Below are 13669 nucleotides of genomic sequence, written 5' to 3' on the forward strand. Positions count from 1 at the left end.
AGAAGATAGATCATTGAGAAAAAAGAATGGAGAAGAAAATGCCAAGTTCTGTCACAAAAGAGCTTGACAAGGCATCTTTAGGAGAAGGGTCAAATGGAGTTGTTGGAAAAGCCAACAACGAAAAGAATAAGCTTGATATGGTCTTATGGAATACATCTCAAATTATGAGGTGACAACCTGCCACTCACGGGAAAAGAATTGTATTGGTAAGAACAAGGAGGCGAGAAAGTTATTTCACCGAGAGGATAATGAAGAACTTGGGTCAATTATAAGCACCATAATTAGCAACAATCCTTAGGGAAAGTTTTAGGTGAAATATAACCCAAGATAACTCCAATGAAGAGATTGATGGATTTTTAAATAACTCATTCTTAACAACATGTGAATCATGAGACATGAACTCAAATTATCCAGAATGACATAACACCACCTCAAATGATACGGTAGAAGGAATTGCACTCCGGATTACAATATGAAGAAGGCTTGAGCTTCTTAGAAAAGAATGTCGATGAAAAACTTGGAGAAGGAATTAAATCCTTTATGAACCATCATGTAGAACCTCCATGAAGAACTCCGGTAACAAAAGGATAACGAGAAGAAAAGGGAAGTTGAAAACACAAGGTGAAACCTTGTAATGCTTTAGGTGTATCTCCATGAAGATACAATTGCGAGAGCTAGGAACTCCGGAAAAGAAATATAAACAAATGAGATCAAGAATTTTGATGAGCCTCTAGAATAGGGAATTAATCACTTGAGTGAGGCAAAAGTAAGAATTGTGTTATGCGTACCCTTCATCAATTAAATTGATGACAAACAATGGATTTGGCATACTACTTACTCTCTTAGAAAGGATTAAGATAGATATTGCGGAAACTTGAAGAGGCCTTCAATGATCCACCGATAGAATTGGAACATCGAATTAAATTGTTACGATAACAAAGGAAGAGAAAATCTTGAATGAACCACCGTAAGAATTAAAAATGAACAAAGAAAAGATAAGGAAGACACCGGGAAGAATTATAAAAAGAATGAAGATACTTGAGAGGATTTAGATACATGAGAACGAAGAGATCACGAGCCGATTAAAGATCACTTGAACGAAGCACCGGTAAAATTAGGAGAACGATAACTGAAAGCTGAGAATGAATAAACCTGAATTGATGGACTCTAGATAATCAAACTGAACAGAATCTTGAATTGCTCCGGATGGGTCAAAAGAATTCTCACAAACGAAAACAATTATGAGAGGATGGCATAACGCTAGAACCACGAATCTTGAAGAGAATGGAGCAAGATTGAGAGAAAAATCTTCTTTGGTCTTCCAAAATGCGAATGACAACGAGAAATACCATCATGACTTATTTAGGCACTCCAGAAGAATCAAAACGACGAGGTTGAGCCAATGATGAAAAGAATTTGAAAGATCTTGGAGAAAAACATTTGACTAATGACAATTCATTCTTACGCCAATCGTTGAAAAGAATATTTGAGGATAGCTCCGGGAGAATTAGAAGAGTCAGGTAAGATCCTGGGAAAAGACCTGTGGGTTAGGGCCCACTCAAAAGAAACACCGTTGAATGATTAAAAAGAGAGATTGCACCGGTTGAATTAAAAGGCTTGAATGAGATAACATCCTCAAAATAGCTTGAACGGATTAAAAATGGAAACACGAATCTCGAGATATCTTCAGCACTCCAAAACAATTGAATAGCGAGAGGTGAATGATTAAGAATTGCACCGGCATGAGAAAGCATTGAAATACAGAAAAGAATATGATCAACACCGAAAGCTTAAATTGGTTCCACCGGAGAAGAAAAAAAATGAAGGATGATGAACTTGAGGCCCGTTAGAATCTTCATGAGAATCACCAGATGCGAACATTGAAAGAAAATAATGGAGAGACTCCCATCGATAACATGGATACTTGATAAAGAAATCTGGTTCCTTAAAAAAAAAGGGGGGGGGGGGGGGGAAAAAACAAAGGCAACTTGGAGACAGATGAAACAAACACCGTTGAGAAGGACTGATACTAGATCTTGCGGATGTTGAAAATGGACGGATCCACTTGAAGAGAAAACACGCCGGTTGAAAAGGATTGACATGACAAACTCGATGATCGAGAAGGATTAGTATTCACATAGAAATATGAGAACACCGCTTAGGAAAAGTATGTAATCAACACTTGACTTCAAAGCAACTCGAATACCACAACTCAAAACAAAACAAGGATTGGCTTGCAGAATAAGCCGGAACAAACATATGATAGAGATTTCGTCCGAAGTTTTCGTGGTGGGGCCTACACGGGCTCGATCATACACCACCATCATGTACAAGGCAGTGCACATGACATACGAAGCGTCCCCGAGTCGGCATAGCCAAGGACTCTTTAAGACACAACGAGGCCACTATAAAACCAACCGTGAATAGGCGGACCACTAAACGTCGAACCCCAATTTCATATCATACATCCGTCGGAAAGATATCCTAAGAGCTACTTGAATTCCCACTTATAAACTCCCGAAATTTTCCGGTTATGCAATCAGGTGTTGGGGATACAGGGGAGGCATAATATCTCACCCAAACTAGCAAATCCTACATCCAGCTGTATCCATCCTTCAACACATAACCAAGAAAAACTTCGGAAATCATCTACCTCAACCTTCAAAAAGCATCCGTTATACAAGTTATGGCAATACTCCCGAACTCCCGCCCCAGTACTGGGTGGCGTCGAGGTTATCTCACCAACAACTGCATAAAAGAGATTTTCGATGTCGGCGAAACTAAACTCAGGTATTCCAGAACTGCAACGATAAAATTGTGACGACAACACCTCGGAGCTCAACTCCCCGGGACACTGCCACAACCCCTAAATGACAGGAGGCACCAAGAACAATGTTCTCGTCACAAAACCATTGGAACGATTCCAAGATACCCGCGTGATCCTAATTTTTTTAGTGAAATTTAAGAAGAGAAGAGTCAAAACTCTACGCCAGGATGCCTTACCAGAGCGATGAAGGGACTGGGGAGTAAAAAGAATTCCTAACTCTCCGATATATAATTCCTAATTGACTCAAAACATTTTTTCTAGACTCAACAACGGCTGCTAAAAAACGATCAAGCAGTGGGGGCTCCTAAGGTCGGGGAAGGCTTTGATACCAACTTGTAACGCCCTCGATGTGGCTATATCTCCCATGTCTCGAAGCATGACTTAGAGGCATAACCGCATTGAAAGCTCAATCCGATAAGATAACTTCAAAGGGAAAACTCAATCCATTACAAAAGAGTAGAGGGGGGAGAAACATCATAAGATCCAACTATAATAGCAAAGCTCGCGATACATCAAGATCTTACCACCTCAAGAACACGAGAGAGAGAGAGAGAGATCAAACACATAGCTACTGGTACATACCATCAACCCCGAGGGAGAACTACTCCCTCCTCGTCATGGAGAGCACTGGGATGATGAAGATGGCCACCGGAGAGGGACTCCCCCCCTCCGGCAGGGTGCCGGAACGGGCCTAGATTGGTTTTCGATGGCTATGGAGGCTTATGGCAGCGGAACTCCTGATCTATTCTGCTCCCCGAAGTTTTTAGGGTATATGGACATATATAGGTGAAATAAGTCGGTCAGGGGATCTCCGGGCTGTCCACAAGGCAGGGGGCGCGCCCAGGGGGGTGGGCGCGCCCCCACCCTCGTGGGCAGCCCGGGACTCTTCTGGTCCAACTCCGATGCTCCGTGGGCTTCTTCTGGTCCAAAAATAAGTTCCGTGAAGTTTCAGGTCAATTGGACTCCGTTTGATTTTCCTTTTCTGTGATACTCTAAAACAAGGAAAAAATAAAAACTGGCACTGGGCTCTAGGTTAATAGGTTAGTCCGAAAAATCATATAAAATAGCATATAAATGCATATAAAACATCCAAAGTTGATAATATAATAGCATGGAACAATCAAAAATTATAGATACGTTGGAGACGTATCAGCATCCCCAAGCTTAATTCCTGCTCGTCCTCGAGTAGGTAAATGATAAAAACATAATTTTTGATGTGGAATGCTACCTAACATATTTATCCATGTAATTCTCTTTATTGTGGCAAGAATATTTAGATCCATAAGATTCAAGACAAAAGTTTAATATTGACATAAAAATAATAATACTTCAAGCATACTAACAAAGCAATCATGTCTTCTCAAAATAACATGGCCAAAGAAAGCTATCCCTACAAAATCATATAGTCTGGCTATGCTCTATCTTCATCACACAAAATATTTAAATCATGCACAACCCCGATGACAAGCCAAGCAATTGTTTCATACTTTTGATGTTCTCAAACTTTTTCAAACTTCACGCAATACATGAGCGTGAGCCATGGACATAGCACTATAGGTGGAATAGAATGGTGGTTGTGGAGAAGACAAAAAGGAAAAGATAATCTCACATCAACTAGGCATATCAACGGGCTATGGAGATGCCCGTCAATAGATATCAATGTGAGTGAGTAGGGATTGCCATGCAACGGATGCACTAGAGCTATAAGTGTATGAAAGCTCAAACAGAAACTAAGTGGGTGTGCATCCAACTCGCTTGCTCACGAAGACCTAGGGCATTTTGAGGAAGCCCATCATTGGAATATACAAGCCAAGTTCTATAATGAAAATTTCCCACTAGTATATGAAAGTGACAACATAAGAGACTCTCTATCATGAAGATCTTGGTGCTACTTTGAAGCACAAGTGTGGTAAAAGGATAGTAACATTGTCCCTTCTCTCTTTTTCTCTCATATTTTTTTGGGCCTTCTCTTTTTTTTGGCCTTTTTTCGTCCGGAGTCTCATCCCGACTTGTGGGGGAATCATAGTCTCCATCATCCTTTCCTCACTGGGACAATGTTCTAATAATGATGATCATCACACTTTTATTTACTTACAACTCGATGCTTAGAACAAAATATGACTCTATATGAATGCCTCCGGCGGTGTACCGGGATGTGCAATGACTCATGAGTGACATGTATGAAAGAATTATGAATGATGGCTTTGCCACAAATACGATGTCAACTACATGATCATGCAAAGCAATATGACAATGATGAAGTGTGTCATAGCAAACTGAATGGTGGAAAGTTGCATGGCAATATATCTTGGAATGGCTATGAAAATGCCATAATAGGTAGATATGGTGGCTATTTTGAGGAAGGTAATGGTGGGTGATATGGTACCGGCGAAAATTGCACGGCACAAGAGAGGCTAGCAATGGTGGAAGGGTGAGAGTGCATATAATCCATGGACTCAGCATTAGTCATAAAGAACTCACATACTTATTGCAAAAATCTATTAGTTATCAAAACAAAGTACTACGCGCATGCTCCTAGGGGGATAGATTGGTAGGAAAAGACCATCGCTCATCCCCGACCGCCACTCATAAGGAAGACAATCAATAAATAAATCATGCTCCGACTTCATCACATAACGGTTCACCATACGTGCATGCTACGGGAATCACAAACTTTAACACAAGTATCTCTCAAATTCACAACTACTCAACTAGCATGACTCTAATATCACCATCTTCATATCTCAAAACAATCATCAAGTATCAAACTTCTCATAGTATTCAATGCACTTTATATGAAAGTTTTTATTATACCCATCTTGGATGCCCATCATATTAGGACTAGTTTCATAACTAAAGCAACTTACCATGCTGTTTAGGACTCTCAAAATAATATAAGTGAAGCATGAGAGTTCATCTATTTCTTCAAAATAAAACCACTGTCGTGCTCTAAAAGGGTATAAGTGAAGCACTAGAGCAAATGACAAACTACTCCGAAAGATATAAGTGAAGATCCATGAGTAGTCGTATAATTATGCAACTATATGAAGACTCTCTAACATTTAAGAATTTCATATCTTGGTATTTTATTCAAACAGCAAGCAAAACTAAAGAAAATAAAATGATGCTCCAAGCAAAACATATATCATGTGGTAAATAAAAATATAGCTCCAAGTAAAGTTACCGATGAACGAAGACGAAAGAGGGGATGCCTTCCGGGGCATCCCCAAGCTTAGGCTTTTGGTTGTCCTTGAATATTACCTTGGGGTGCCTTGGGAATCCCCAAGCTTAGGCTCTTTCCACTCCTTATTCCATAGTCCATCGAATCTTTACCCAAAACTTGAAAACTTCACAACACAAAACTTAACAGAAAACTCGTAAGCTCCGTTAGTATAAGAAAATAAATCACCACTTAGGTACTGTTGTGAACTCATTCTAAATTCATATTGGTGTAATATCTACTATATTCCAACTTCTCTATGGTTCATACCCTCTGATACTACTCATAGATTCATCAAAATAAGCAAACAACACATAGAAAACAGAATCTGTCAAAAACAGAATAGTCTGTAGTAATCTGTAGGATTCGAATACTTCTGTAACTCCAAAAATCCCGAGAAATTAGGAAGTACTAGGAAATTTTTTTATTAATCTACTTCAAGTGGAATTGGTATTTTATCGCTCTCTGGTAAGAAATGAAAATTATTCTCGTGAGCGCATACTTTCTGTTTTTTACAGCAAGATCAAATAACAATCACCCAAGAAGGTCCTAAAGGATTTACTTGGCACAAACACTAATTAAAACATAAAACCACATCTAAAAAGAGGCTAGTTGAATTATTTATTACTAAACAGGAACAAAAAATCAAGGAACAAGAATAAAATTGGGTTGCCTCCCAACAAGCGCTATCGTTTAACGCCCCTAGCTAGGCATGATGATTTCAATGATGCTCACATAAAAAATAAGAATTGTAACATAAAGAGAGCATCATGAAGAATATGACTAGCACATTTAAGTCTAACCCTCTTCCTATGCATAGGGATTTTGTGAGCAAACAACTTATGGGAACAATAATCAACTAGCATAGGAGGGCAAAACAAGCATAACTTCAAAAATTTAAGCACATAGAAAGGAAACTTGATATTATTGCAATTCCTACAAGCATATAGTCCTCCCTCATAATAAATTTCAGTAGCATCATGAATGAATTCAACAATATAACTATCACATAAAGCATTGTTTTCATGATCTACAAGCATAGAAAATTTATTACTCTCCACATAAGCAAATTTCTTCTCATTCGGGATAGTGGGAGTATCATAAGAGACTTGAATACTATAAATTGTTTCCACATTAAAAGAGTAAAGTTTAGAGAAAGGGTAATCATAATCATGACAAGTTTTATAAATATAATCATCACTACTTTTCATAGTATAAGTTTCATCACAATAATCATCATAAGTAGCAACTTTGTTCTCATTGTAATCGATTGAAACCTCTTCCTGTTGGAAATATGCCCTAGAGGCAATAATAAATTGGTTATTATTATATTTCCTTGTTCATGATAATTGTTTATTATCCATGCTAGAATTGTATTGATAGGAAACTCAGATACATGTGTGGATACATAGACAACACCATGTCCCTAGTAAGCCTCTAGTTGACTAGCTCGTTGATCAATAGATGGTTACGGTTTCCTGACCATGGACATTGGATGTCGTTGATAACAGGATCACATCATTAGGAGAATGATGTGATGGACGAGACCCAATCCTAAGCCTAGCACAACGATCATGTAGTTCGTATGCTAAAGCTTTTCTAATGTCAAGTATCATTTCCTTAGACCATGAGATTGTGCAACTCCCGGATACCGTAGGAGTGCTTTTAGTGTGCCAAACGTCACAACGTAACTGGGTGGCTATAAAGGTTCACTACAGGTATCTCCGAAAGTGTCTGTTGGGTTGGCACGAATCGAGACTGGGATTTGTCACTCCGTGTAACGGAGAGGTATCTCTGGGCCCACTCGGTAGGACATCATCATAATGTGCACAATGTGACCAAGGAGTTCATCACGGGATGATGTGTTACGGAACGAGTAAAGAGACTTGCCGGTAACGAGATTGAACAAGGTATCGGGATACCGACGATCGAATCTCGGGCAAGTATCGTACCGATAGACAAAGGGAATTGTATACGTGATTGATTGAGTCCTTGACATCGTGGTTCATCCGATGAGATCATCGTGGAGCATGTGGGAGCCAACATGGGTATCCAGATCCCGCTGTTGGTTATTGACCGGAGAGTTGTCTCGGCCATGTCTGCATGACTCCCGAGCCCGTAGGGTCTACACACTTAAGGTTCGATGACGCTAGGGTTATAGGGAAAGTATGTATGCGATTACCGAATATTGTTCGGAGTCCCGGATGAGATCCCGGACGTCACGAGGAGTTCCGGAATGGTCCGGAGGTAAATATTGATATATAGGAAGTATGGTTTTGGCCACCGGAAGTGTTCCGGGCATCACTGGTAGTGTACCGGGACCACCGGAGGGGTCCGGGGTCCACCAGGTGGGGCCACCAGCCCCGGAGGCCTACATGGGCCAATAGTGGGAAGGGACAAGCCCCTAGGTGGGCTAGGGAGCCTCCCACCAAGGCCCAAGGCGCAAGGGAGAGTGGGAGGGGACAAACCCTAGGTCCAGATGGGCCTTAAGGCCCACCCTAGGTGCGCCCCCTCTCTCCCCCCTTGGCCGCAACCCTAGATGGGTTTTGGGGCTGCCGCCACCCCTAGGGAGGGAACCCTAGATGGGGGCGCAGCCCCTCCCCTTCCCCTATATATACTTGAGGTATTGGGGGCTGCAAGATACACGAGATCATCTCCCTCTTGGCGCAGCCCTACCTCTCTCCCTCTTCGTCTCTCGTAGTGCTTGGCGAAGCCCTGCTGGAGTTCCGTGCTCCTCCACCACCACCACGCCGTCGTGCTGCTGCTGGACGGAGTCTTCCCCAACCTCTCCTTCTCCCCTTGCTGGATCAAGGCGTCGGAGACGTCACCGGGCTGCACGTGTGTTGAACGCGATCTGAATCGCTACGAGTACGACTCCTTCATCCGCATTCTTGCAACGCTTCCGCTTAGCGATCTACAAGGGTATGTAGATGCACTCTCCTTCCCCTCGTTGCTAGATTACTCCATAGATTGATCTTGGTGATGCGTAGAAAATTTTAAATTTTTGCTATGATCCCCAACAGTGGTATCAGAGCTAGGTCTATGCGTAGTTTCTATGCACGAGTAGAACACAAAGCAGTTGTGGGCGTCGATATTGTCAATTTACTTGCCGTTACTAGTCTTATCTTGATTCGGCGGCATCGTGGGATGAAGCGGCCCAGACCGACCTTACACGTACGCTTACGTGAGACTGGTTCCACCGACTGACATGCACTAGTTGCATAAGGTGGCTAGCGGGTGTCTGTCTCTCCCACTTTAGTCAGATCGGATTTGCTGAAAAGGGTCCTTATGAAGGGTAAATAGAAATTGGCATATCACGTTGTGGTTTTCGTGTAGGTAAGAAACGTTCTTGCTAGAAACCTATAGCAGCCACGTAAAAACTTGCAACAACAATTAGAGGACGTCTAACTTGTTTTTGCAGCATATGCCTTGTGATGTGATATGGCCAAAAGGATGTGATGAATGATATATGTGATGTATGAGATTGATCATGTTCTTGTAATAGGAATCACAACTTGCATGTCGATGAGTATGACAACCGGCAGGAGCCATAGGAGTTGTCTTAATTTATTTATGACCTGCGTGTCGACATAAACATCATGTAATTACTTTACTTTATTGCTAAAGCGTTAGCCATAGTAGTAGAAGTAATATATGACGAGACAACTTCAAGAAGACACGATGATGGAGATCATGGTGTCATGCCGGTGACAACGATGATCATGGAGCCCCGAAGATGGAGATCAAAAGGAGCAAAATGATATTGGCCATATCATGTCACTATTTGATTGCATGTGATGTTTATCATGTTTTACATCTTATTAGCTTAGAACGACGGTAGCCTAAATAAGATGATCCCTCACTAAAATTTCAAGAAAAGTGTTCCCCCTAACTGTGCACCGTTGCGAAGGTTCGTTGTTTCGAAGCACCACGTGATGATCAGGTGTGATAGATTCTAACGTTCGAATACAACGGGTGTTGACGAGCCTAGCATGTACAGACATGGCCTCGGGACACATGCGAAACACTTAGGTTGACTTGACGAGCCTAGCATGTACAGACATGGCCTCGGAACATGGAAGACCGAAAGGTCGAACATGAGTCGTATAGAAGATACGATCAACATGAGATGTTCACCGTTGATGACTAGTCCGTCTCACGTGATGATCGTACACGGCCTAGTCGATTCGGATCATGTTTCACTTAGATGACTAGAGGGATGTCTATCTGAGTGGGAGTTCATTAAATAATTTGAATAGATGAACTCAATTGTCATGAACATAGTCTTTGCAAATATGTTGTAGATAAATAGCTCACGTTGTAGCTCCCTGTTTCAATACGTTCCTAGAGAAAGATTAAGTTGAAAGATATTGTAAGCAATGATGCGGACTAGGTCCGTAGTCCAAGGAGTGTCCTCACTGCTACACAGAAGGCTTACGTCTTTGATGCACCGCTCGATGTGCAAACCCCTACAACGTCGTCTGTGGATGTTGTGAACACCTGACAGACACATCCTGATGACTACTTGATAGTTTAGTGCACCATACTTTACGGCTTAGAATCGGGATTCCAATGACGTTTTGAACGCCATAGAACATATGAGATGTTCCAAGAGCTGAAATTGGGATTTCAGGCTCATGCCCGTGTTGAGAGGACCTCTGACAAGTTCTTTTGCCAACAAGATGGAGGAGAATAGCTCAGCTAGTGAGCATGTGCTCAGAATGTCTGGGTGCTACAATCACTTAAATCAAGTGGGAGTTAAACTTCCAGATAAGATAGTGATTGATAGAGTTCTCTAGCCACTATCACTAAGCTACTAGATCTTCGTGATGAACTATGACATGCAAGGGATGGAGTTGATCCCGGAGCTGTTCACGATGCTTAAGACCGCAAAAGGTAGAAATCAAGAAGGAGCATCAAGTGTTGATGGTTTAACAAGACCACTGGTTTCAAGAAGGGCAAGGGCTAGAAGGGAAACTTCATGGATGGCAAACTAGTTGCCGCTCCAGTGAAGGAACCCAAGGTTGAAACCAAACCCGAGACTAAGTGTTTCTATTGTAAGGGGAATGGTCACTGGTAGCGGTATTACCCCAAATGCATGGTAGATAAGAAGGCTGGCAACTTCAAAGTATATACGTGTTATTAATGTGTACCTCACTAGTACTCCTGGTGGCACCTGGGTATTGGATACCGGTTCAGTTACTATTATTGGTGACTTGAAGCAAAAGCTACGGACTAAACGGAGACTGGCTAAGGGCGAGGTGACGATGTGTGTTGGAAGTGTTTCCAAAGTTGATGAGATCACCATCGCACGCTCCATCTGCCTTCGGGATTAGTATTGAACCTAGATAAATGTTATCATGTGTCTACGTTGAGCATGAATATGATTAGATCGTGTTCATTGCAATACGGTTATTCATTTAAGTTAGAGAATAATGGTTATTCTGTTTACATGAATAATACCTTTCATGGTCATGCACCCTATGTGAATGGTTCATTGAATCTCGGTCATGGTAATACGCATGTTCACGCCAAAAGATGTAGAGTTAATAATGATAGTACCACTTTCTTGTGGCACTTCCGCTTAGGTCATATTGGCGTAAGATGCATGAAGAAACTCCATGTCGATGGATGTTTGGAGTCACTTGATTTTGAATCACTTGACACATGCGAGCCATGCCTCATGGGCAGGATGACTAAGACCCCGTTTTCAAGTACAATGAAACGGGCAAGTGACTTGTTGGAAATCATGCATGCTGATACGTGTGATCCAATGAGAATTGAAGCGTGCGGTGGATATCGTTATTTTCTCATCTTCACTGACGATTTGGGTAGATATAGGTATATCTACTTAATGAAGCACAAGTCTGAAACGTTTGAAAAGTTCAAGCGATTTCAGAGTGAAGTTAAGAATCATCATAACAATAAGATCATGTTCCTATGATCTGATCAAAAGGGGATTTTCTGAGTTATGAGTTTGGCAATCACTTAAGACATTGTGGAATTGTTTCACAATTGAAGCCACCTGGAACACCACAAGGTAATGGTGTATCCGGACGCCGTAATCGAACCCTATGAGATATGGTGCGATCTATGATGTCTCTTACCAATCTACCGTTTTCATTTTGAGGTTATGCGTTAGAGACAGCTGCATTCACTTTAGATAGGACACCATCTAAGTCCGTTGAGACGATGTCGTATGAACATTGGTTTGGCAAGAAACCAAAGTTGTCGTTTCTTAATGTTTGGGGCTGCGATGCTTAAGGCTTCAGCCGGAGAAGCTCGAACCCAAAGCGGACAAACACATCTTCATAGGATACCCAAAGGTGACAGTAGGGTATACCTTCTATCTCAGATCCGAGGGCAAATTGTTTGTCACTAAGAACGGGTCCTTTCTCGAGAAGGATTTTCTCTCGAAAGAATTGAGTGGGAGGAAGATAGAACTTGATGAGGTTGTCGAACCTTTACTTCAACCAGAGAATGATGCAACACAGAAAGATGTTTTCTGTGGTGCCTATGTCTGTTGAAGAGGAAGTTAATGATAGTGATCATGAAGCTTCGGATCAAGTTGCTATCGAACCTCGTAGGTCGACAAGGATATGTACTACTCCTGAGTGGTACGATAATCCTGTCTTAGATATCATGTTGTTAGACAACAATGAACCTACGAGCTATGGAGAAGCGATGGTGGGCCCGTATTCCGACAAATGGTTAGAAGCCATGAAATCCGAGATAGGATCCATGTATCAGAACAAAGTATGGACTTTGGTGGACTTGCCCGATGATCGGCAAGCCATTGAGATAAATGGATCTTTAATAAGAAGACGGATGTGGGCGGTAATGTTACCGTCTATGAAGCTCGACTTGTGGGAAAGAGTCTTTTCACAAGTTCAAGGAGTTGACTACGATGAGAATTTCTCACCCGTAGCGATGCTTAAGTCCGTCGGAATCATGTTAGCATTAGCTGTATTTTTCGATTATGAAATATGACAGATGGATGTCAAAACAAGTTTTCTTACCAGTTTTCGTAAGAAAAAGTTGTATGTGATACAATAAAAGGTTTTGTCGATCCTAAGGATGCTAAAAGGTATGCTGGCTCCAGCGATCCTTCTATGGACTAGAGCAAGCATCTTGGAGTCAGAATACATGCTTTGATGGAGTGATCAAAGCTTTTAGGTTTATACAATGTTTGCTAGAAACTTGTATTTACAAGAAAGTGAGTGGGAGCACTACAACATTTCTGATAAGTATATGTGGATGACATATTGTTGATCCGAAATAATGTAGAATTTCTGGAAAGCATAAACGGTTGTTTGAAGAGTGATTTTCAAAGGAAGACCTGGATAAAGCTGCTTACATATTGGGCATCAAGATCTATAGAGATAGATCAAGACGCCTGATGATACTTTCAAAGAACGCACACCTTGACATGCTTTTGAAGGAGTTCAAAATAGATCAGTCAAAGAAGGGGTTCTTACCTGAGTTGTAAGGTGTGAAGTTGAGTAAGACTCAAAGATTGACCACGGCAGAAGAAAGAGGAAGGACGAAGGTCGTCCCCTATGCTCTTGTCATAGGCTCTATACGGTATGCCATGCTGAGTACCGCACCTGATGTGTGCCTTG

Source organism: Triticum urartu, chromosome 3, assembly GCF_003073215.2.
Source record: "Triticum urartu cultivar G1812 chromosome 3, Tu2.1, whole genome shotgun sequence".
NCBI classification, from domain to species: domain Eukaryota; kingdom Viridiplantae; phylum Streptophyta; class Magnoliopsida; order Poales; family Poaceae; genus Triticum; species Triticum urartu.